General features: G+C 35.1%; 1 protein-coding gene and 1 long non-coding RNA gene across 10 annotated transcripts in view; one reads left to right on the plus strand and one right to left on the minus strand.

Annotated features, from left to right (window-relative positions):
• Positions 1–24,596, plus strand: part of LOC106052128 (cubilin-like) — a 300,170-nt gene that overhangs the window by 31,077 nt on the left and 244,497 nt on the right. Inside the window, exon 1 of one of the 9 annotated variants that reach the window (XM_056033925.1) lies at positions 11,956–12,112. The exons of the other annotated variants lie outside the window; for them this stretch is intronic. The gene's annotated coding sequence lies outside the window, so the exon portion shown is untranslated. Of the gene's footprint in view, positions 1–11,955; positions 12,113–24,596 lie in introns of those variants that run through there. 9 annotated transcript variants of the gene reach the window in all.
• LOC129926980 (uncharacterized) lies at positions 19,627–24,222 on the minus strand. Its single transcript, XR_008778685.1, has 3 exons — positions 23,367–24,222; positions 22,780–22,889; positions 19,627–21,929 (listed from the first exon to the last, which is right to left on the minus strand). It is a non-coding gene; the product is annotated as an uncharacterized LOC129926980 (long non-coding RNA).

Here is a 24,596-nt window from a genome sequence, read left to right on the forward strand (position 1 = left end):
GTATAGCATGCTTTAAGACAGTATTATTAGTACATGTCCATCCTTACTTCGCCATCAAGCTCTGGCAGATGCCCTCAGTTGGGTCCATGTCCATCATTACTTCGCCATCAAGCTCTGGCAGATGCCCTCAGTTGGGTCCATGTGCATCCTTACTTCGCCATCAAGCTCTGGCAGATGTCCCTTATTCGGACCATGTCCATCCTTACTTCGCCATCAAGCTCTGGCAGATGTCCCTTATTCGGACCATGTCCATCCTTACTTCGCCATCAAGCTCTGGCAGATGTCCCTTATTGGGACCATGTCCATCCGAAGGTCTTTGCTTCTTTATCTACTGATCTCCTTTTTTTTTCTCTATCCCTATTACCCTGTTTTTCTTTCCGTGTTTCTTGTTATTTAGATACTTAAGAAATCATGTATGGCCTTCGCTTATTTAATTAAGCATAGAATAAGAGTAGAATATTATCGTAAATTCTAAGCGCCGGTAATATGTCTTAAGAAACTAATTAGTACCGTTCTAGAGCTTTGATTAAAGTTATCATCATTGAGGGACTCCCCTGAGAATCCAGCGAGACACGCTGACCTTATTTGTACTGTCCTGACGAACTGACCTACTTGAGAGCATACGCTGGTAAGCCACAGTTTCGGCCTGAGCCGTCACTTTTTGGCCTGGGAGACCAGGGCTGTAATGTCCACTCTTTGGGCCATTTTGTTCCACTTGGCAGTCGATACGACAAGTCTTGACATAGCACGAGACGGAAATGCCCCCTGGCGATGACCTTTGTGACCTGAGCTGCCTCATAATCCTTGATTACGATATTGAGAGAAAGAGAGAGAGGGAGAGAGAGAGAGAGAGAGAGAGAGAGAGAGAGAGAGAGAGAGAGGATTTAGAAAAAAAAAAAAGGGGAGAGTGGGGGAAAAAGAGAGAAAGTTTAAATTATGATTGAAGCATTAAGAGAGAGTAGAGAAGTATGGAGAGGAGAAAGTGATCTTCAATGTAACTGAAGGAGAGAATGAGACAAGGGAGGAGGGAAGAGCGATATATATATATATATATATATATATATATATATATATATATATATATATATTTATATATATATATATATATATATATATATATATATATATATATATATATATAATATATATATAAAGAGATAGAGAGAGAGAGGGAGAGAGAGGGAGAGAGAGAACAAGGAAAAGAAGATATGGATAAAAAGGGGGGAAAAAAGCTTAGCTGACTTACAGAATGGTGACATTGTTATATATGTACTTTCATATTTTACCTCATTGCATGTATTTAAAATTATTTAAAATCTAACAAGCTTTTGGTTTTATGAACAAAAAAAAAAGATTTATCCAGATTTATTATTAACTAGGAAATGAATCCAAGGACACAGAACGAGCAAGTTTATCAAGGACACAGAACAAGCAAGTTTATCAAGGACACAGAACAAACAAGTTTATCAAGGACACAGAACAAGCAAGTTTATCAAGGACACAGAACAATCAAGTTTATCAAGGACACAGAACGAGCAATTTTATCAAGGACACAGAACAAGCAAGTTTATCAAGGACACAGAACAAGCAAGTTTATCAAGGACACAGAACAAGCAAGTTTATCAAGGACACAGAACGAGCAAGTTTATCAAAGACACAGAACGAGCAAGTTTATCAAGGACACAGAACGAGCAAGTTTATCAAGGACACAAAGCCAGCAAGTTTAGCAAGGAAACACAGCCAGCAAGCTAAATTAACAGCTCACAGCTGAATGGTTCCCTTGGCCGTTAACAAGTTATCTTTTCTAGGATTTTTCTAGCACATCTCAGTGGCTTCTCAGGGATAAATCTCCCAGACAGGGCTGTTGATAAGTCACAGTTTCTTTAAAAACTAGATTGAAACACCCATAAACATCCATATTACAAAGTCCTTAGGGCTCGCAAAGACCTTCCTGCAGGAAACAGTACCAGGAAAAAGAAGAACAGGCAGCCAGAGAAAACGATGGGAATGCAATACAAAAGAGATTAAAAAGGATTTCAGTCAAGGCAAAAGGAAGAGAGAAATGATAAAAGACGGTCGACGGATCATACATGGTGCCCCAACGGTTACACAGACTAAGGGATAGGTGAAGATGAATGAAATGTTTATTTAGTTATGTTCAGAAGACAGAAGACTTAATGTGACGTTACTGTATATACAGACTCAATTACATATATTTTCTTTTTACAAAGTGCAATAACTCAAGTAACATTAAAAAGTGCTGAGTTATCTCCCGTTTGATTAAAAACAAAAAACACCAACTATAGCCCCAGGTTTTGAAGGGACAAAAAACTGTTCATTTCCTGCCTTTAAGATTCAGTTTAGCACGCGATGTTTATTTCGGGCGGGGCTTGGCCAGTCTGGTGGCCGTCGAATCAATAACTCTGGGAGGTATTTATAACCAGCTATATATTGACCAACTCCCACGGCGCCCTCTATGTATGTAATGTCCGACAAAATATAAGCGTTGACTTAAAGACGATCATCTTACAGAGCTAATGTCGTATTTTTATTGTGACATATATGACTTTCACTTTCTATGACTTATGACTGATTGTATGGTATGATGTTTGGTAAGATGCCTGAGGCTTAGACACACTATTAAAAGTACTGATTTTGTTTGTTTGTTATTTTTGTTTTATTTGCGCAATTTACATGCTTACAGTATGCTTACAGCGCTATGGTACAATCTCATGTGTGGACCAATGGGGATCTTAATTTACGTATCGCTGATATAGTCACTGATATAATGTATTAGAAACAATTAAACAAAATAATAATGATATAAGTAAAGCGAATGCCTGAATGTAGAAATAATTTAAATGGAGCTATTAAAATAGCTAATCGGCTAAGTCCAACTTTTTAAAGTAAAAACATTTGTTTCTATATATATTTAGATCTAGATCTAGAGTCTACAGACTATTATACTAGAGGTAGATCTACTTACTTTTACCAGACAGACAGAGTGAGTTAATATATGATTGGTAAAAAAAAAAGTCTGATGGCGTTCAGTGGCGTAGCATACCCGTGGGCAGGGTTCAAGAATATATTGGTGGGCCCCCTCCCCCAATAAGACGAATACAATGTATGACAAAACAATTGAGCAATCTGAATGTATCGGTACATTGACTATAGGATATTCCAATGCAAGTAGAGTAGCTTTTTAATAATCTTATTAAGTTTGACCCTGTTAGAACCCCAACACGAATTAAAAGTCAATGTTTGTACACATTTTGAACAGAATGAAACAAGTTAACGGAGTTTCATATAAATAAAGAAATGTTTTATAAGTTATAGTTCCCATTCTACACATTGACATTCCTAAAGCACTTCTAGGTGTCACGCTTGGAAACATTAATACAAACTAGTATCTAGTTCTACGTCCATTAGTTAACAGTAAATAGATCAAATATTTATTTACTGAACATATTTCTCTGGCCTTCTAAGTAACAAAGTAAGAAACCAGTGCATCTTTTTCTAAATGCGCGAGTGGCTTCTTCTGATGAAACATTACCAAAAGGCCATTCTAGTATCCAGTCATATTGGAAGCACCTTCATAGCTTTAGCCTCGTAGTTTATCTATATTATAAAGTAGAATGTGTGGTGTATGGATGTATGTTACTTATAGACATCAAAACCGCTTGACCAATCTTGATAAAACTTGGCAGGAATGTTTCTTGGGTACCAACTTAGACCTTAGTGTATGTATTGTAGCCCTAAAACAAACGTAAGACCCTAAAAAAAAAATAATGTTGTCCGACTCTATTACAGCTATAGTATTTTATGGATCTAGGCCATGTCTACAATGTTGACATGAGAAAAGATAGAAAGGATTTAGACCTAGATCTAATTTTAAGAAATACACTTTGCGCAGATAGTTTTTTACTTTGACACATGAAAAGACAAAAGAAGATCCATTGATTTTATTATATAATAAAATTAACCTTCAATTTTGTGTTTCAAAAGCATTTTTTACATTAATTAGTTCCTTATATCTGTGATTACAGATTTCCTGAGAACATTCTTTCATTAGACAATTCAGTAATGAATCGCGTACTAAATATTAATTCGTTTAATTGTTTACTTTATAATCCCATCCCTAGATCTAAAACTCTAATTCAACTCTAAGATGATAAAACTTCTCTTCGCACAGATATTTTTATACTTTAACACATAAACATATTAATTAAAGTCCATTCATTTCATATTTTGATCAAATAAACATTCAAATTTGGTTTTCTAAAGCTACATTCGTTTACGAAAGCCGCGAAGCCGAGTTAAAGGCCTAGATCTATATTCATTCATGAATCGCGTACTAAAAATTATGTCGTTTAATTGTTCACTTTATAATCCCATTCATTTAACAAAGCTATCGCTCTTTTTGTTTTTTAATAGATATGAATGTATCGGCTTCGGGTAATCCCATTTTCGCAAACCTAATTTTATTTTCGTAGCGAAAGAGAAAAAACTTGAAAGGATCATTAGTTAAGTTTAACATACATCTAAATCCAATCCACTAGATTAGTAAACACAAACTTAGACCCGCAGGCCGCGGGTAATGTCTGGCGAACATCCTTTCATTAGACATTACCAAATGGTTACACATTAACAGTGATTAACACATCTCTCTACTGAGTCTATTCCTAGGTCTAGGTCTAAAACTCTTATTGAAGTCTAAGATGATAAAACTTCTTTTCGCAAAGATAGTTTTATGCTTTAACACATAAACATACTAATTATTGTCCATTCATTTCATATTTTAATCAAATTAACATTAAAATTTGTTTTTCTAAAGCATTTTTAATACATTCGTTCGCTGTTCGCTAAATAAAGATGCGTAGCCGTGTTGAGATAGGCCTTTATTCATTCATGAAAAAAGGTTACGCATGCGCAACACAGAATGAACTCTATAAAAGCCTCTAGATTAGTGTAGATTTAGATCTATGTCTACCTCAAGATCTACTTTATACTGTAACACATGAACATACAAAATTAAGTCTATTCATCTCAAATATTAATCAAATATATGTAGGCCTACAAGCAAATGTTTTAATTTGAACAAATGGATTTAAGCCTATTAGCTATTCTGATTTGATAGCTTCATTCACACTATTTTTACATTGACACATTCGCTTTACTTATTACATTATTATTTCGTTTAATTGTTTACAAAACACTCTCAGTGACTATATCGACAGTAATGCGCAAATAAAGACCCGCGGGTCGCGGGTAACATATGTCTAGTTTAAGCATAAATGTTGCTCCATTACTTGAAGCATTTGTTCAGCAAAATCTGCTGACGTCTGATTCTCAGACACACACACACACACATATCTATATTATAAAGTAGAATGTGTGGAGTATGTATGTATGTATGTATGTATGTTACTTATAGACATCAAAACCGCTTGACCAATCTTGATAAAACTAGGCAGGAATGTTCCTTGGGTACCAACTTAGACCTTAGTGAATGTATTGTAGCCCTAAAACAAATGTAAGACCCTCAAAAAAAATAAAGTTGTCCGACTCTATTACAGCTGTAGTATTTTATGGATCTAGGCCATGTCTACAATGTTGACATAAGAAAAGATAGAAAGGATTTAGACCTAGATCTAATTTTAAGAAATACACTTTGCGCAGATAGTTTTTTACTTTGACACATGAAAATACAAAAGAAGATCCATTGATTTCATTATATAATCAAATTAATCTTCAATTTTGTGTTTCAAAAGCATTTTTTACATTAATTAGTTCCTTATATCTGTGATTACAGATTTCCTGACGAACATTCTTTCATTAGACAATACCGTAATGAATCGCGTACTAAAAATTAATTCGTTTAATTGTTTACTTTATAATCCCATCCCTAGATCTAAAACTCTAATTCAACTCTAAGAGATAAAACTTCTCTTCGCACAGATAGTTTTATACTTTAACACATAAACATATTAATTAAAGTCCATTCATTTCATATTTTGATCAAATAAACATTCAAATTTGGTTTTCTAAAGCTAAAAAGCTGCGAAGCCGAGTTGAGATAGTCCTAGATCTATATTCATTCATGAATCGCGTACTAAAAATTATTTCGTTTAATTGTTCACTTTATAATCCCATCCCTAGATCTAAAACTCTAATCCAACTCTAAGATGATAAAACTTCTCTTCGCACAGATAGTTTTATACTTTAACATATAAATATATTAATTAAAGTCCATTCATTTCATATTTTGATCAGATAAACATTCAAATTTGGTTTTCTAAAGCTACATACATTTACGAAAGCCACGAAGCCGAGTTGAGATAGGCCTAGATCTATATTCATTCATGAATCGCGTACTAAAAATTATTTCGTTTAATTGTTCACTTTATAATCCCATTCATTTAACAAAGCTATCGCTCTTTTCGTTTTTAATAGATAAGAATGTATCGACCTCGGGTAAACCCATTTTCAGAAAACTAATTTTATTTTCGTAACGAAAGAGAAATTACGTGAAAGGATTATTAGCTAAGTTTAACATACATCTAAATCCAATCCACTAGATTATTCAAAAGCATTTTTTACATAAATTAGTTCCTGATATCTGTGACTACAGATTTCCTGGCGAACATTATTTCATTAGACATTACCAATGGTTACACATTAACACATCTCTCTACTGAGTCTATTTCTAGGCCTAGGTCTAAAACTCTTATTGAACTCTAAGATGATAAAACTTCTTTTCGCAAAGATAGTTTTGTGCTTTAACACATAAATATACTAATTATTGTCCATTCATTTCATATTTTAATGAAATTAACATTCAAATTTGTTTTTCTAAAGCATTTTAATACATTCGTTCGCTGTTCGCTAAAGCTGCGTAGCCGTGTTGAGATAGGCCTATATTCATTCATGAAAAAAGGTCACGCATGCACAGCACAGAATGAACTCTATAAAAGCCAATGTTTAACTCTAGATTAGTGTAGATTTAGATCTATGTCTACCTCAATATATACTTTATACTTTATACACATGAACATACAAAATTTAGTATATTCATCTCAAATTTTAATCAAATATATGTAGGCCTACAAGCAAATGTTTTAATTTGAAAAAAAAAAAAAGATTTAAGCCTATTAGCTATTTTGATTTGATAGCTTCATTCACACTATTTTTATATTGACACATTTGCTTTACTTATTACATTATTATTTCGTTTAATTGTTTACAAAACACTCTCAGTGACTATATCAACAGTAATGCGCAAATAAAGACCCGCGGGTCGCGGGTAACATATGTCTAGTATATATATAAAACTAGAAATAACTCTCTAATTTCTATTTCTTTGGATGTTCCGTCATTGGAGAGCACTAGCAGTATAAAAAAAATTATTATAAAATACGAATTTGATATCAACTTTTTATTTGTCTTGAGCGCTGCCACCAATGAAATAGACGAATGATGTAGAACGGATGTCGTAAAGTACCAGTTTTTTTTTTCCAAAACTGTATTTCCCAACAGATCTATTATCTCGTTGTGAATCTGTTGGGCTTTGATGTCCTGTCAAATTTGAATATTCATAGCAATTTTCTGAGTTTTTTGTAAAAATATGTGGCGTTAAATTTCTTTAAGAGCTATGAACCAAGTTTCAACCAAATACTAGGCATTGGTTAAAGAGTCTCACTAATCCATGATCCATTTAGTTAGCTGTATATCTTCTAGATCTTGTTATAAACCTGCTCCCCAACTCGATTAACTCTTTAATTGTAATAGCACAAGCATGTTCAACTTGAACGATTCCTATGTTAACACTCTGATGTTTCTTTGGCTGCTAAATATTTAATGTTATTTTTATTTTGGTTTAGATTTCATCTCCTTTTTAATCTGATATAATGATTACATTAACATTGTGTATACAATACAGAAGACAACAAAACAATGCGATGAAGACTTTCCAGGATGCATCGTCTTCATTGAATGTCTTACACTATTTCACAACATAAACTTCATCGGATTCAATAGATTGTTTTTTTAATGATTTACTCAGATTATACCTTCATGTACACTAACACACAATGAAGATTCTAGATGCTACAGAAGGATCCTAGGTATCACACTCAAAGACCGCATCACAAACCAAGAGATTAGAGACAGGGTTACTGAAGCGATTGGACCCAATGATGATATGCTAACTATATTTAAAAAAAACAAACGCAAGATCGAAATCTATGGCCATATTACAAGATCTTCGGGGCTCGCAAAGACCTTCCTTCAGGGAACAGTACCAGGAAAAGGAAGAAGAGGCAGACACGGAAAGCGATGGGATGACAACATTAAGGAATGGACAGGCATGGAGAAATACGTTCGACGAGTCGTGCTTGGTGCTCCAGCGGTCCAACGGACTAAGAGATAGGTAAAGGTAAAAAAAACACAAGACAAACAGGTTAACGCATCCACGTCCAGACCATAGAATGCTGTTTTTTTTTTTTGCTCCTATTTTTTTAAAAAGGAAACCTCAGCATTGGCGCTATTCAAATATAGCTTTGTCATCATAGGAACCCTTGGGCCTCTTTTTATTATTATTTCAATTTATAAGTTCTCACATTTCGTAAATAGTTAAGTATATTGATTTAAACAAAAATTGTGAAATGTGATTAACCTAAACTTAAATATTATATAAAATAGTGAATCTACATCATTTGTGGATAGATAGCCCATGCATTGTAGGAAATAAAAAAGTTAAAATTGCATATTTTAAATACAAAACAAAATAAAAACATATTAAGCTTTAAAAAAATTGAATAATTTGCAGCTGTATCGAAATTTTAATTAGTGACAATCTGGACTATCCCTATTTCTTAACCAAACTCTCACCATCCCCTCCCCCTCCCCTATTCCTGTAATACTACAAATGGTTTTATGAACAGACAAGGAAAAAATAAGAATGGGTCGATATAGAAACGATTGTCACCTCAAATGCACGGTTACGGCTAGCCCACCATTACAATTTACAAAACCCTATTCAAAGAAAATCCTTACATTAAAGCTTCAAACACACGGTTTGAAGTTTATATTAATTCCGGTACAACGTTCAGGATATTGTGAGGAAGCTTTTTAAATTCTATTTTTTTTATCGGTCTTTACAAAAGTGAATTTTTGTTTTCACTTTGGTGTCACCCCTAAGTTCTCAACAAGTCAAGAGTCATGGGCTCAAGCGCAGCGGGCCCCTAATGGTCGTGGGCCCGGGTTCATTGAACCCCTTCGCGCCATGGATGCTACGCCACTGATGGCGTTACATTTAGGCCTCTGAAGGCCACAGTATGGTATTGATACTTTGAGGCGGTCCTGAATACTGTCAAGGTCTCAAAAGCATTCAACATCGAAACAAAGAACATATGTACCCTAACACAATGTTAGTCACAATGTGGGTTAGTTTATAAATAGACATCGCCAGCTAAAATCACGTGACGAAAAGAAAGAATAAATAATGTCAAGTATTTAGATAAATAAAAGGTCTAAAACGTTGGTGACCTTTTCGGGGGAATCCCCCAAGAAACAAGAATCCATTGCTAACAGATTTGCACATTCATATAATAACGTCATTTGTGAAGGAGTCTGCGTATTTTCTATGCACCTGTGTCTGTGTGAGTTCTCTCATGGGAATGTTTTCGCTACTGAGTTTAGGGGTGTCACTGTGTCAGGTCAACAGTTGTGCTTAACCGTCTAGCACCCGCAAGAGTTGTGTGTTTATTGTTTGACATTTGCCAGGTAGTAGTGGAAGTGTTGGCCAAATCATAATATTTAGCAAATCTGTCGACAGAGAGCGACTTACGAGGATGACCTGCCAACTCGACAAGTTGGTAAATCCCTTTAGAGTTTCTTGAGCGTTTTGAGAAGAACGTATACACAAAATGTATTGAGCTGTTGTGTGTAAATCCGCCAGGCAATTAGTGTTCCAATAGAACTGTGGTAGAAAACGTTTGAAGTCACACTTTCAACCAAGTTGTAACAATTAACAAGCAATAGAAAAATGAATAATTTTAAAATAAAAGTCTATCTAAGAGGGAAAAAATGCTAATAACTGCCATATGACTATGGCAGCCACAGGGTTTAGCTCCCTTTCTGTTATATAAAACAAAATTAAATAAGTACTAAATCAACTTGTTAATTTTTGAATTGATTCGTGTATTGTTTTTGACTATGAATAATTATGAACATTTTCAACTTGATCCGAGAATGGAAAGTTCGAGAAAAAATCGTGTCAAAACGTAATAAGGGATCTAAATCCCTATATATCTACATCTCTCATTAAGTAACATTTTCGAAAACAAGCAAAATAATTAATCACCAACAATTAATTAACCAAAATTTTTATTTTTTGATTGATTAATGTTTGCCAGTTTCAATGAATAATCGAACATTGAACAAAGTTTGAACTTGATCCGAGAACGGGAAAGGGGAGACAAAATATGTTCAAACTTTTTAACAGACAGACAGACAGACAAACTTGATATAATCTTTGTAAAAACCACCCACAAAATTTTTGGTATTGGTAGGGCGTAGGATTCGTCCCTATAAATGCAGTTACTAAATATTGTATGTTTGAGTTGACCTAGATCTTGTATGTTTGGGATGACCTAGAGCTTGTATGTTTGGGATGACCTAGATCTTGTATGTTTGGGATGACCTAGATCTTGTATGTTTGGGATGACCTAGATCTTGTATGTTTGGGATGACCTAGATCTTGTATGTTTGGGATGACCTAGATCTTGAATGTTTGGCATGACTTAGATCTTGTATGTTTGGCATGACCTAGATCTTGTATGTTTGCGATGACCTAGATCTTGTATGTTTGTGATTACCTAGAGCTTGTATGTTTGGGATGACCTAGATCTTGTATGTTTGGGATGACCTAGATCTTGTATGTTTGGGATGACCTAGATCTGGTATGTTTGGGATGACCTAGATCTTGTATGTTTGGGATGACCTAGATCATGTATGTTTGGGATGACCTAGAGCTTGTATGTTTGGGATGACCTAGATCTTGTATGTTTGGGATGACCTAGATCTGGTATGTTTGGGATGACCTAGATCTTTTATGTTTGGGACGACCTATATCTTGCATGTTTGGGATGAAGGAAAACAAAATTTTGATGAAGTCGTTGATCTAGGTCGCGCTTTAATGACTTACTAAAGAGATTTAAAAAAAACCACGTCTTTTTGTGTATAGATGTCTTTCTTTGTGTGATAATATTGACAATATCAATCAACGAGGCCGATACCCTGCTCCTCAGGCATATCAGGCCCGTCTCACCATTCTCTCTGTCCCTGCCATACTTCTACCTAAAGTGCATTATGAAGCCGCAGAGATTTATTTGCGGTGCGTCCCAAGAAACTTTACTGATCTACACAATCTAAATAGACTTCTTTTGTAAATTATGCATTTAAAGTAAAGATAGATAAAGATCCGGATCCAATTGAATATTTTAACGTATAAAGTCTAAATCCCTACGTAGCCCACCAATAGTAAGTGAGTCCATCAAACTTTTAAAAATGAAAACAGAGTTTGACCTTGACTTTCGAGCTATTCTCTAGAAGTTAAATACACTTCAAGGGTGGGTACTAAACATGCTGGGTGTGAGTTTTCTATCCTACATAAACCTACATAACATACTAAGTGTGGAGCACTTGTAGACTGCATTACTTTGACTCTGAGCTTCTCAACACGCTGAGAGTGGGCAGTTTCACCGCCAAAGGGAGGCTAATAGTCTCCCACTTCTGCTTTTAATTACCCTAAATTGCGCGAAAAAATTATGTACATTTTTTTTAAAAATGCGCTACAGCTGTCGGAGTGAACACTTCAACTTATGAACAAACTCACAGGAACTTAGCTGCGTAAGTAAATAGGCCGGCAAGTATTCTCACGCGCTCCACGGGCTCACGGGTCAACAGATCAATAACATTGAAGTACTCGCTTTCACAGTGGAGAGGGTGTGGAGGGGGAGAAGTCAAAATGTCTCTGTGACCTCAAGAGATAGTTGACTTACAAGAGCATATCATATATTATTGTATTTTTTATATACATGGCAGAAAAACTGTAAGTAGCAAGCTTTTTTGGTTGTATCGGGCGGTTAATATAAAGGACGTTTTTTTTAAAGGTTAGATCAGTGTTTCCCAAACTGTGTTCCGAGGAGCCCCAGAGTTCAGCGAAGCTTGAATAGGTGTTCCACAAAATACTGGAGTAATTAACTAGTAGTCCAACACGTGAATTAAATCTACATTTTAAACACTTCCCCAGACATTCCTTTGGCTAGCAAATTCTTGTATTTTTTACATTGAATTGGGCCGGCCCGTAAATTCGAGTATCACTTCTCCACCCCCCCCTCTCTCCAACCAAACTGTCCTCCTTAACTATTCTTTTGCTTTTCCATTTGAGACTAAAGAAGTATTCTGAAGACAGGTGCAAACGTCGAGATTAGAGCTTTGTCTGCTTTACATATGTCACAACATGTTAGTCACAGTTGGGTCAGCGCGTTAATGCTACACTTGGACCTAAATTTCGGACTTGAAGACCAGCCTGTATTACTTTTACTATTAGTAGTTTTAGTATTAGTATTGTAGAAATGAACTCATTTTCGTTCTCTGGCACTGCCAGGGTCAAGCTTTGCTGGAGAGGAATAAAATTCAATACGGTCACTTTAACACTGTCCACTGAGGAATTTTCTGGTCCTTGTTATTAATTGTTATTGACGTTTTGTATGTAGGTAAATCCATACAATTATTTTGCATTGTCGAAGTTATACTGATTTATTTTTTGTTTTAAAAATGGAGGTGATTTTTTTTTTTATCTTTGCGTTTTAACCAACCCTAAATTTGGTTGTTTCTGGACAACACTAAAAGTTTCAGTTTGATTGTAAACAAAGTGTTGCGTGTCTTCATGACCTCATGTGTGGATGTCATCTCAAAGTCAATTACACGGCTGAATGAAGTGGATCTGGTCGAAGAACTAATCCGTTCAAACATCTGATTAATTGTGAATGAATTTGTGTGTGTGTGTGTGTGTGTGTTTAAAGTTACAAAGTCAAAGGAACATTTATTCGTAGAGTTTAATGCAACAGTTACTTTCTACGTCAATCAAGTAGCGACTATGGATCATTTCATACAAATGGGAAGAATGCCTGGGCATTCAGTTTTCACGTCTGCAGACAGTTTAGATTGTTTTAAGTGCATATAATTCTATATACACCAAGATACATATACATACATATTTACATATATAAACACATAGACATATAAAAAGACTTTCGTATATAGAAACAAATTTACTTGTACATATAAACATGTTGGAGGGGCTCAATAGCCCTGGTTGGTTACCCACTTAGGAGAAGGAAAACTCTGAATTCGAACCTCTGCTGCGTTGCAGATATACACAAACATGAGAAAAGCTTCGGGAGTCAACCCTGAGGAAAAATAAGAAGCCGGGAACCCGCAGGACGTTTGCAGCACTCACTGCTACACCCTGGCAGAGCCTGCGACGTCACTGACCCCAAACTATATCGGCACTTGCCCTTCCTTTGGATACATCAGCTGCGTGGAGAGGCGGAACTGCTGTGTGGGCGATATCATTTCAACCACAGCTAATGCCCAGGCATTCGTCTCACTTCTATGAGATGATCCATAGTCACGTCGGGTCTATAAGAGCTTATATGCGTGAGTTTAATTTGTTTAAATTTTCGTAGTCATTTAGATTATGACAATCATTATATTATATTTTGGTACTACGTATAGTTTATCTGTTTTTTGTTGTCAATAATAACAATAATGAATACCATAAGAAGCGTATTAAAACTCGTGCTTGTTATAGTAATACTAGTAAGCTTCGATATACCCAGAGATCATTACCTCATCTATTTCATTACTTTTTAAAGCTTAAACAAAATAAAAACGATTTATCCAAGGACCAACAAGGGGATACAATATTAATGTTTAGTGAAAAAAAGTTTAGAAAATACCCCAAGAGATAAGAGAATACCCCAAGAGATAAGAAAATACCCCAAGAGATAAGAGAATACCCCAAGAGGGTAGGCTATTTGGAATAATTGAGTGTAATTTCAACCCAAGGACCATCCGAATACTATTGACCTACACGAGTGGAATCTGTGTAAGGAGCCGCTAGTTAATCCAATTTATCCCTCCATGTGGGCGTGTCCAGGCCTTACTTGCAGAGCGTGAGTAGAGTTGGAAATGGGGCAGTGCTGGACACTCCGGTACATTTCACGAGTTTTCACAGGCTTAAAGTAGTTTCTTTCTTTTCTGACGGAGCTAGCACAAAGTTGGCGACTACAGAAAAAGGCGAGAAAGTATGAGTACATTACAAGTTTGTTCATTCTAGTATCATGTCGGGTCTTTCATCCAGTTAGTGTGTCTAGTTAGACTGAGCCAAACTCCGCTGTTTATTCAGTGAGATGGTTTTCTAAATGTAAACATCAAATGTATTCTCCAGGGCTCCTCGAATATTAAAGTTGAGCTGATAATAACAAAAGTTGTAATGAACTCATATTCATAGGCATATGTTGATCACACCAGCCCTTCCTCTTTATTTAGTAGAGTAGAACTTTCATCTGTAGACTGGGATTCTTTCCGGTTCACTCAACAAGCGTACTTGTTTTTTTTAAATGAAGATTTTTAGGTTCTAGCTTCTTGCAAATTGACAGCGAACAAGCTTCGAACTCTGCACCATTGTGACGACAGTCCAATAGCATACCACTCAACCAGGCAGCCAACCTACTTGTTAAGATAAAGACCTTGCCCACAAATGATTGCGAGATATAAAACCTTTAGATCTAGTTGTTAAATACAATGATTGCGAGATATAATACCTTTAGATCTAGTTGTTAAATACAATGATTGCGAGATATAATACCTTTAGATCTAGTAGTTGAAATAAAACCTTTAGATCTAGTTGTTAAATAAAACCTTTAGATCTAGTTGTTTAAATAAAACCTTTAGATCTAGTTGTTAAATAAAACCTTTAGATCTAGTTGTTTGAATAAAACCTTTAGATCTAGTTGTTAAATAAAACCTTTAGATCTAGTTGTTTGAATAAAATGATTGCGAGATATAAAACCTTTAGATCTAGTTGTTGAAATAAAACCTTTAGATCTAGTAGTTGAAATAAAACCTTTAGATCTAGTTGTTAAATAAAACCTTTAGATCTAGTTGTTGAAATAAAACCTTTAGATCTAGTAGTTGAAATAAAACCTTTAGATCTAGTAGTTGAAAAAAAACCTTTAGATCTAGTTGTTAAATAAAACCTTTAGATCTAGTTGTTAAATAAAACCTTTAGATCTAGTTGTTTGAATAAAATGATTGCGAGATATAAAACCTTTAGATCTAGTTGTTGAAATAAAACCTTTAGATCTAGTTGTTAAATAAAACATTTAGATCTAGTTGTTAAATAAAATGGACACAGAGGTGGCCGCTCTGTGCAAAAAGACTCTCTAATGGAAGTTGTGATTTGTTAAAATTTTGAATACAAGTAAATCAAGATTGAAACAAAATACGGAAAGTTGAGATCAGATTCCGAACTCAGAACATTGGTTTAGATACTTTGCTTAGATACTTTGCTTAGATACTTTGTGTAGATACTTTGTGTAGATACTTGGTGTAGATACTTTGTGCAGATTGTGCAGATACTTTGTGTAGATACTTTGTGTAGATACTTTGTTTAGATACTTTGTTTAGATACTTTGTGTAGATACTTTGTTTAGATACTTTGCTTAGATACTTTGTGTAGATACTTTGTGTAGATACTTTGCTTAGATACTTTGTGTAGATACTTTGTGCAGATACTTTGTGTAGATACTTTGTTTAGATACTTTGTTTAGATACTTTGTTCAGTTACTTTGTTCAGATACTTTGTTCAGATACTTTGTTCAGATCCTTTGTTCAGATCCTTTGTGCAGATACTTTGTTCAGATACTTTGTTCAGATACTTTGTTCAGATCCTTTGTTCAGATCCTTTGTGGAGATACTTTGTTCAGATACTTTGTTCAGATACTTTGTTCAGATACTTTGTTCAGATACTTTGTTCAGATACTTTGTTCAGATACTTTGTGCAGATACTTTGTTCAGATACTTTGCTTAGATACTTTGTGTAGATACTTTGTGTAGATACTTTGCTTAGATAATTTGTGCAGATACTTTGTGCAGATACTTTGTGCAGATACTTTGTGCAGACTTTGTGCAGATACTTTGTTCAGATACTTTGTTCAGATACTTTTCATTTCCGTTAATTCATAATTTTATTTTCAATTCTGCATTAAGTGTTGGACTCTCCTTTCTCTCGTAGTTGAACTTTATAACACGAGGGACATTTAGGTGTGAGGCTTAAAACTCTTTACTTAGGTGGCGGCCGAATCTGTCTCAAAGAGATGTTGGTCATTTTCATCTTTCCTTACTGCGCATAGCTAGGAATTGGCCATCGTTTTGGGGGGGGGGTGTTACCTCTTTGGGGGCCCCTGCATTTTGAGTAATATTTAATATTTAATGTAAAAAAATATCGTACACTCATTTATGGGGCCTCCCCCCTCAAGTGGGGGCACAGGGGGGACTTTCAAATTCTCCTCTCTCCCGCACCCTAGCTACACCTTTGCCCAGCATCCAGCTTCTGTATCACTCTCCTGTTTAAATGACCTCTTTGAGAAAAGTGCATCACGGTTAATATTTCATTCCTGTACACTGCAAGAGTCAATTGATGATTAGACGATACAACTTTATACTCTGATTACAAGCTTCCAAAACTTTAACCCATTAGGCGCTTCATCTATTTATCTTAGACAAGCTGCACGAGAAAAGCTCTTTCAAACAGTGCTTTAGGCAGTAATGGGTTAAGGACATTTTAGTTATTGTCTTAATTAGATCGCCAAGGCGGGAAGTGTGATATGTGTAGATGTTTTCTGTGCACTAAAGATGTCGTCTGCTCTAGTGTGGGCAGACACATTTGTAATAGTATCGATTCAAATTTTTTTGTAAAAACTCTTACTGCTACCACTCTTTTTCCTTTCCGTGGGACCGTGCGAACGAGGTCATACGTATTGATCCCAGGCCATTGGTGCTGAGGCCTGCTCTGGTCACGTGGTCTGTTTACTATATGCTTAGTGTCTTCTTGTGTGCTTCACTGGAACGACTGCCAAAAAGAAAAAGGGGAAACAATCTAGACACAAACAAGACGGAGAATCGGAATAACATTAAAAAAAAGAAAAGAGTCGTCTTCCATGGCAAGGGAGGAAACTACATTTAAAAAAAAAATGTGTAGCAATCTAGGTTAACAGAAGGGAATAACTCTTCTCACTGTGCTGGAGAGTGACCTCCCCTTCTTAGTTGTAAGCAAACTGTATGCATAATTATAAGATGGTGACTCTCGGTTTCGACCTATATTCACATCAATAAAAACACTGCGAAAATCGATTGTCCGTTCCACTATTTGAGACTCTCTTCTATATTCAATCAAGCCTCGATATATAGACATTCTTATGAGGCTGATTTAATTAGTTCCATGTACGAAACGGGAGACTGATTTATGTAGGACACCTTTAGTATTGTTATGTTAGAAACGAACGACTCGGAACGAGTATTCATGCTCTGGCGCTGCCAGGGTCTGCTTTCCTTAAAGAGAAACAAAATTCATTGTAGTCCCTTTATCAGTTTCCACTGAGGAATTTTTTGGTGATGTAACACCGGAGGATTCCAGCTACCCGTCGCCTCAACGTGGCGCCTCCGGTGGAAATGTTAAGTAGTGGAACTAGATATGCTAAGTACGAGTAGCGAACCAGGCCTTGCGGGATTCCCTGGGTGAGCTTTTTTTTTTTTTTATTTCATTCGGGGTAGGGATGGAACAAGTAGCCCGCACCCCAGTCCAAAAAGTCCGCCACGCCGTTCCACAAAAGGGGCCGTCATCAGTGTCCCGTTAGCTGGAGTGGCGGTCCCTGCACGGAACAGTGACGGTTACAGTATAGGAATATGAGATAAACTCCCCATGGTAAGTGCTGCTCTTAGCCACTTATAGCAAGTAGACCCAGGACCGGGGCGGTGTGCCTTGTACGAGGTAAGGATCGGTTTCCGCCCTGTCACCATCATGGCCGCAACTACTGTGAGCCCTCAGACAGGACACGGGGTGGGGAACTCCATGTCCAGGCCTGGTTGTTGGATAAAAGCCTTTCTAACAATCAATGGGATAATGGCACCCTTGCATGCGCCGATTCCCTTCTGGACTACATTGAAGGTGATGTGACAGGTCTGCAGCAGTACCGCCCTCTGACAGGCAGCGAGAATCTTCTTAGGAATGTTAAAGGCCTTGAAGGTATCTGTGAAGTCAATGGTCATTATCCCCGTCGTTTGATATAGCAATGGGGTATAGAGTCATTTTAGATAACTCCCATAACCGTTTAATCTCCAAGCCTAGGTTCCCATAATTCTTTGTTTTTTTTTTCATTTCAGTTTTTCTGAATTAATGAGACAGCGGTACGGCGATGCCAATAATGGTAGCGGTTTTTCTTTTGTATCAATGAACAGCAAAATAAAATCTACCGTTTTGTCGGTCAAAATGGGCCTATCCTAGTATAATAAATTATCAGTGGACTCGAGTATCTCTTGTGGCGAGTGTCTGTAATAATGGGATTTATCCTTGCGTATCAAATTATGTGTCAAAGCCAAGTGTTGATGTATTAATTCTGTAACTGGGTTATGACAACGCAACCTAGGTAGGTAGATTCTGATAAGGCTGAACAGCCTGCCATTATGTGTTCAATAGACTCACCCACATTTTCGGCATTTGTCAACCACATAGCGTTTTAGGACAGGCTTCCCGTAATTTTTTTGTCCTAATTACTCTGTCCTGTATTGCTGTAGCAAAGCCCTCTGTTTCAGGGTAGAGATGATCTGCTTTGAGCCATGCTAGGAAGCAGCCTTGTTTCAGGGTAGAGATGATCTGATTTGAGCCATGCTAAGGAAGCAGCCTTGTCAATATTGTCACCATTTAATAAATTCGGGAATTTTTTTCTCTTCCCATTGGCTAATCTCATGCCCTCGTCGTCCAAACCAAAGACTATATATTACATGGACTGCCAACTCTACGCACTAGGCCTATATTCTTCAATAAACAAGTCCCGTTCACGGAGGCGTCCTTGGTTGCGTGGTAAATTGACTTCCGGTAGATTTTTTTTTACTATATAAAGAAACCATTCCCGAAGATTTTTACCACCACTTTTACAGCAAATCATGAATGGAAACTGAATTGTTAAAGAAGAAGTTACAGAGGTAAGTGTGCATAAATCAATTTCTGACTTAGATCTATAACTGTAAAGCTTTATAGCTGATTTTCTTAGCCAATATAGACTAATTAGACAAGCCTGTATTTCGTGTATTTTCTTGTTTACAACATTGATTGAATTGAGGTTCTTGTGAGAGCATAGCCTATATATATAGGCTATATAAACCAAATAGTAAGACTTATTCAGAAGGATAACCCGGTACATTTAGATCTATATGCTCTTACTATAATAGGCTAAAATGACCTTTCGTTTAAAAGTTTTAAAAAAGTCATATATTATGTGTAGGCCTAAAGTAAAGGTAATAAGTCTAGATGTAAAATTTTCTCCGAGTTGAAAAATGTAAGAAAAGTATGTTTGGCATTTAGATGGTGTCGTTGATAAAATAGAAAAAGTACATTCTGTGATGTTTTATAGCAAGTTATTATAACACAGTGCAGGACAGGCCACTGTCCTGTTGCCTCATGTTTCTCACGCCACTCACGGCTATGGCCAAATTTCGAATCCCGGTGCCCCCGTGCCTCATATTCTGTTTGACTGCCCCAGACTTGCTGATCTCCGTCTCAACAGGTCAGAGAAACCAAAAATTCTCGATCTGTATGGTGACATATATGCACTACAGCAGGGTTTCTGTCCAGAGCTTTTGCAAGAGAAGATTTGAGCCTCTCAAGCTCTCACTCAAATGGAGTTTGATGATGTTGACTTTTTATGCCCTTTTTTCTGTCTTGGTGAGAGTTATTGTAAGACTGAACTATTGACCTGCAGCTGTCGAAGTATTGACTAGCCTTTGTAATCATGACTGCGAATGGTAGTGAGAGTCACATCGTCGTCAAACATCAGTTCCCTAATGTCGTCTCCTCGTTTTGGTCAAGCCAGTTTAAGAAGCCTTCCATCCGATCTACTGTGGATATATACTCCATCTTCCAAGGCGCTATGAGATTACAGACGAAACAATTCTGAATAGTGTTGATGGCCAAAACCCATCCTTGTTTTACCCTGCTCTTGATAGATAATACCGGTACCTAAAAGTCTTAGAGGAAGAACTGTCAAACTTTACAGTTCCTATCATGTGAAGCTGACAGTAGTTTCAATAGCTTATTTGGACAGACAATTTTCACTAGTAAAACCCACTTCTGCTTAGTGTGAGCATATTGCTAAATGAAGTTCATATTTCTATTACTTTCTACTCAAGTCACCCAAGAGAAATTTTATTTAAAGCGAAAACTTTTTATAATGCATTTTTCGTTTGTTGTTTTTTTTTATTAAAGGAGCATACTACTTCCAAAAACCTGATTTGATTGTCACTAACTTTCAAATTGAAAGGGATCTACTAAAAGTGAGATTTTTTTTTACTTTCTCCAATAACATTGTGTTATCAATACATGTATCACTTTAAATTACTTGTAATTGTGAAATAATAGGTAAAAAATCTCCTTAAGTACATGTTATATTTAATCCTATGCATAAAATTTATTTACATTAAAAAAAAAATAATTAAAGCAGGCCTAATTGTAGAGAAAAAATTATTTCTTGTGATTGCATTGAAATCAGCTTTAAAGATGCTGTCCATTGTTGTAACATAAAGTAGTCTTACATTTTTTATTAGCAAATATATATATATTTGTAACATATATTTATAACATGTCTAAACTAGTTTGAATTTCTTTTCTTTTTTTTTTCAGCTGCTCATGAATTTTGAGATTTTACAGCAAATAGAGGAACAAATTTTATCTGCTTCCACTTAGACAAACAGCATGGAAATGTGCTATTGTAATGAGTAGAAGATATTTGTCATTTAGAGTATCATGAGTCATTGACTTATGAAAACAAAATGCAACAGCAAATTATCAGTCAGCACTTTTCAAGATGAGGAAAAGAACAGTATAAGCTACATTCATTGATGCATTATTTATACAAAAATGTATAGTCAACCAAGTCATCAATCCATTTTTTTATGAAGCCAGTTACAGTTACCATGAAAGGATGAAATTTCAGATAATATTCTGTTTGTTTTATGAAATGAGAATAGGCCTACATCAGAAATTGAAATGGTCATCTTCAGTATTTAATGTTTCATCTAAAAATGATAATTATATTAATACATATTTGATGTACAAACAAATGAAAACCATTCAAACACTTTTTTTTGTGAAGTATTAACTTATTATTATAGACTTTTTACAGGAATGTATCTTAAGCTTGACTGAAAGAGAAAGTTGCTATAATTTAAATAATAAAATTTAATAGTCTGAACATGTAACTAAAAATTGAATAATGCTAACATTTATTGACAAGTTAATATTGTAATGATGTGCTTTCTATTTTAATAATAATAATAACAATAATATTAGTAAGAACAATATTATCTTCACTTTCTTAATATTATAAACACAATATTTCCTGAAAAGATTTTTTTAAATTATAGAAATAATGCTCAAGTCTTAAGAAATGGTAGTTTTCAGAATCATCAAATCAAGGACAACATAGTATTCATGAACTTCCAGCTATCAGCAAGCTACTAGCAGGTATTATGGAGCACATTCTCCTTTAACTCAGAGGATCACAGGCACTGGACAAATTCTAGTACTGTTGATGGAATAGAAACAACATACATTAAATTCATAACAAGTCACCAATTCAATCTCAGTTTCATATAGTACCAAACTTCCATATGTTCAAGTCCTTTATGGATAAAATCAATTCTGAAAACATCTAACAAAACACTTCCTTAAAGAGTATATTAGGAGTATAGTAAAGTATATTAGAGGTTTTACACAAAAAATGCTATGGGAACATATTATGAAACTAAAATATTACAAAAAAAAAAGGAATAGTATAATAATAACAATATTTAATCTTTGACATTATATTCAGTAATATTATGAAAATTTAATGAATGATTAAATGCACTTGAAAGTGAAGGGAACAGATTTAAAAAAAAATTCAGGAAATTTTCTGCACAAGCATGCTGAGGTAACCCAAATAAAGAGAGTCATTGAATATTGTACTGAGTGTTTGAAACATAATTTTTTACTGCATACATTAAATTATAAACATATCTTTGCAAATTTAAAGGGAGAATTTGAAGACAGCTTTTATTCTTTTTGCACTAAGATAAAAGTATTAAATTTTAAGCTGCCCTACTTACTGGAAGGAGGCCTGGTGGCTTAGCGGTAAAGCGCTTGGCTTCCGAACCGGGGACCGGGGTTCAAATCCTGGTGAAGACTGGAATTTTTAATTTGAGTCTGAGTCCACTCAGCTCTAATGGGTACCTGACATTAGTTGGGGAAAGTAATGGCGGTTGGTCACTGTGCTGGCCACATGACACCCTCGTTAACCGTAGGCAACAGAATGGTCAGAAACAGATGATCTTTACATCATCTGCCCTATCGATCACAAGGTCTGAAAGGGAAACTTTACTTTTTTTTTTACTTACTGGAAGTTTCGTAGGAAGAGTTTCTGGCATAACATGTGAGTTTTGTGGCATTCATCCTATTGATAAACTCTTAGAAATAAGAAAGCATCATTTCTTCTTGAAATATACATCTGCGGAAAAGAAAAGAACAATTGCTTTTAATGTGAGCAATAATAAAATTCTAATTAAATTTAAAAAATCTCCAAAATATTTATAGTGACTTAGTTCAAAGAATTATGTAAAGACTTTCTTTAAGCATTTTCTCAACTCATCTGACATCCTTTTCCACCAAGATAACTGGTTAATCTGTACTTCTAATTGAGAATTGTTGCATAATATATTTAATTCTTTTGCAAGAAAGTATAATTTGAAGGAAAACACCTTAGATAACAAAAGAGTGGTATTGGCCTGCATGAGAAAATTATCACTTTAGAAATACCCTGCACAGGCTGGAGGGAATATAATATGTTTTATTTACAACATAACAACAATATTGTGTAAATATTCACATATAAGTTAGCTTTAAATAAAATAGCACATGGATTCTTACAATTAAAATAGACTTACATAACGTTTAAAAATAAATGATTAATTACTTAAAAACTTACTGTTAAATGTATTTATACAGCTTCTGGCACTGTGTGAAAACTCCTTTGAAAACAATAACAGCATATTGTGGCAGTATCTGGGTAAATACTTGAATCCACACATTGAATGGTAGCAATTAGAGCCCTTTGGGTACCTTTCAACATCCTTTGTGTACTTCTTTGGTAGTTAAGAGAAAAGTTAAGATCTAGATCTACAGTGAATAAATAGCACAATTTGGTACCTATTGCCTACTAGAATATGTGAGAATAATGAAAAACGAAAATAGAACCGATTAGAATGTCTAGTCCAATCTAGTACAGTTGTTTATATCTAGGCAAGATATGAGTTGTGATCAAAAGAGCTAGATCTAGTACATGAGTAGGGCCTATGTTAATGGGCATGGCTGTAGATAGTAGTATTGCTCATCAGAAACATTAAATCTGTAGTGTATAATCAGTGTATAAATCACAAATGGGAATAGATCTAGATACAGATTCTAGATCTTATAACTTTGTCTTTATTATAAGTATAAGAGTCTAGGTCTATTATTATCATATAAAATATAGATATAAACTAGATATAGATTAGAGTCGTTAGTAAAGATAAAGTAGATCTTCAAATAGTTTAAAGAACGATCTGTGACACTGTGAGCCAAGCACTTCCATTCATGATTCACATATGAAGAAGCTAAGGCTAAGGCGCCTAAGGGCTAAGTAAGACGAAGTTTAAGTTAACAAGTCAGGAAGTCAGATTAAAATTAATCATCATGATCAAGGTAAGATGAAGCTGAACATCTAGACTTGAAATTATCCTAGATCTAGTCTAGAGTCAACTAGAGCTAGATTCTATAAAATAGGGGGCCTATATAGATTCTATATTGACTATATCTTCATTCTCTGGGTTTATCAGACACACAAAGATGAAGAATCTAGAGACTCGACGTTCATAATATTTTTAGTCATAATTTTGTTAAGAGTACTATAGGCATAGCCAGATTTTTTATAAAAACAAATTATTATTTTACAAACTTAAAAATGGGCATTTACATAAATAGTGTTTAGTGTTCTATTATATATATATATATATATATATATATATATATATATATATATATATATATATATATATATATATAGTAGTGTAGTAGTGTGTTGTGTGTAAGTTCGTATTTGTAGATAAAGTTTATAGCCATAGGTCACTACATCTGGGTGAAAGTCTACATGTTTATGTGTACAATCACTTTCTAGTGA

The sequence above is a fragment of the Biomphalaria glabrata genome, chromosome 6 (genome assembly GCF_947242115.1).
Source record: "Biomphalaria glabrata chromosome 6, xgBioGlab47.1, whole genome shotgun sequence".
Taxonomy (NCBI): domain Eukaryota; kingdom Metazoa; phylum Mollusca; class Gastropoda; family Planorbidae; genus Biomphalaria; species Biomphalaria glabrata.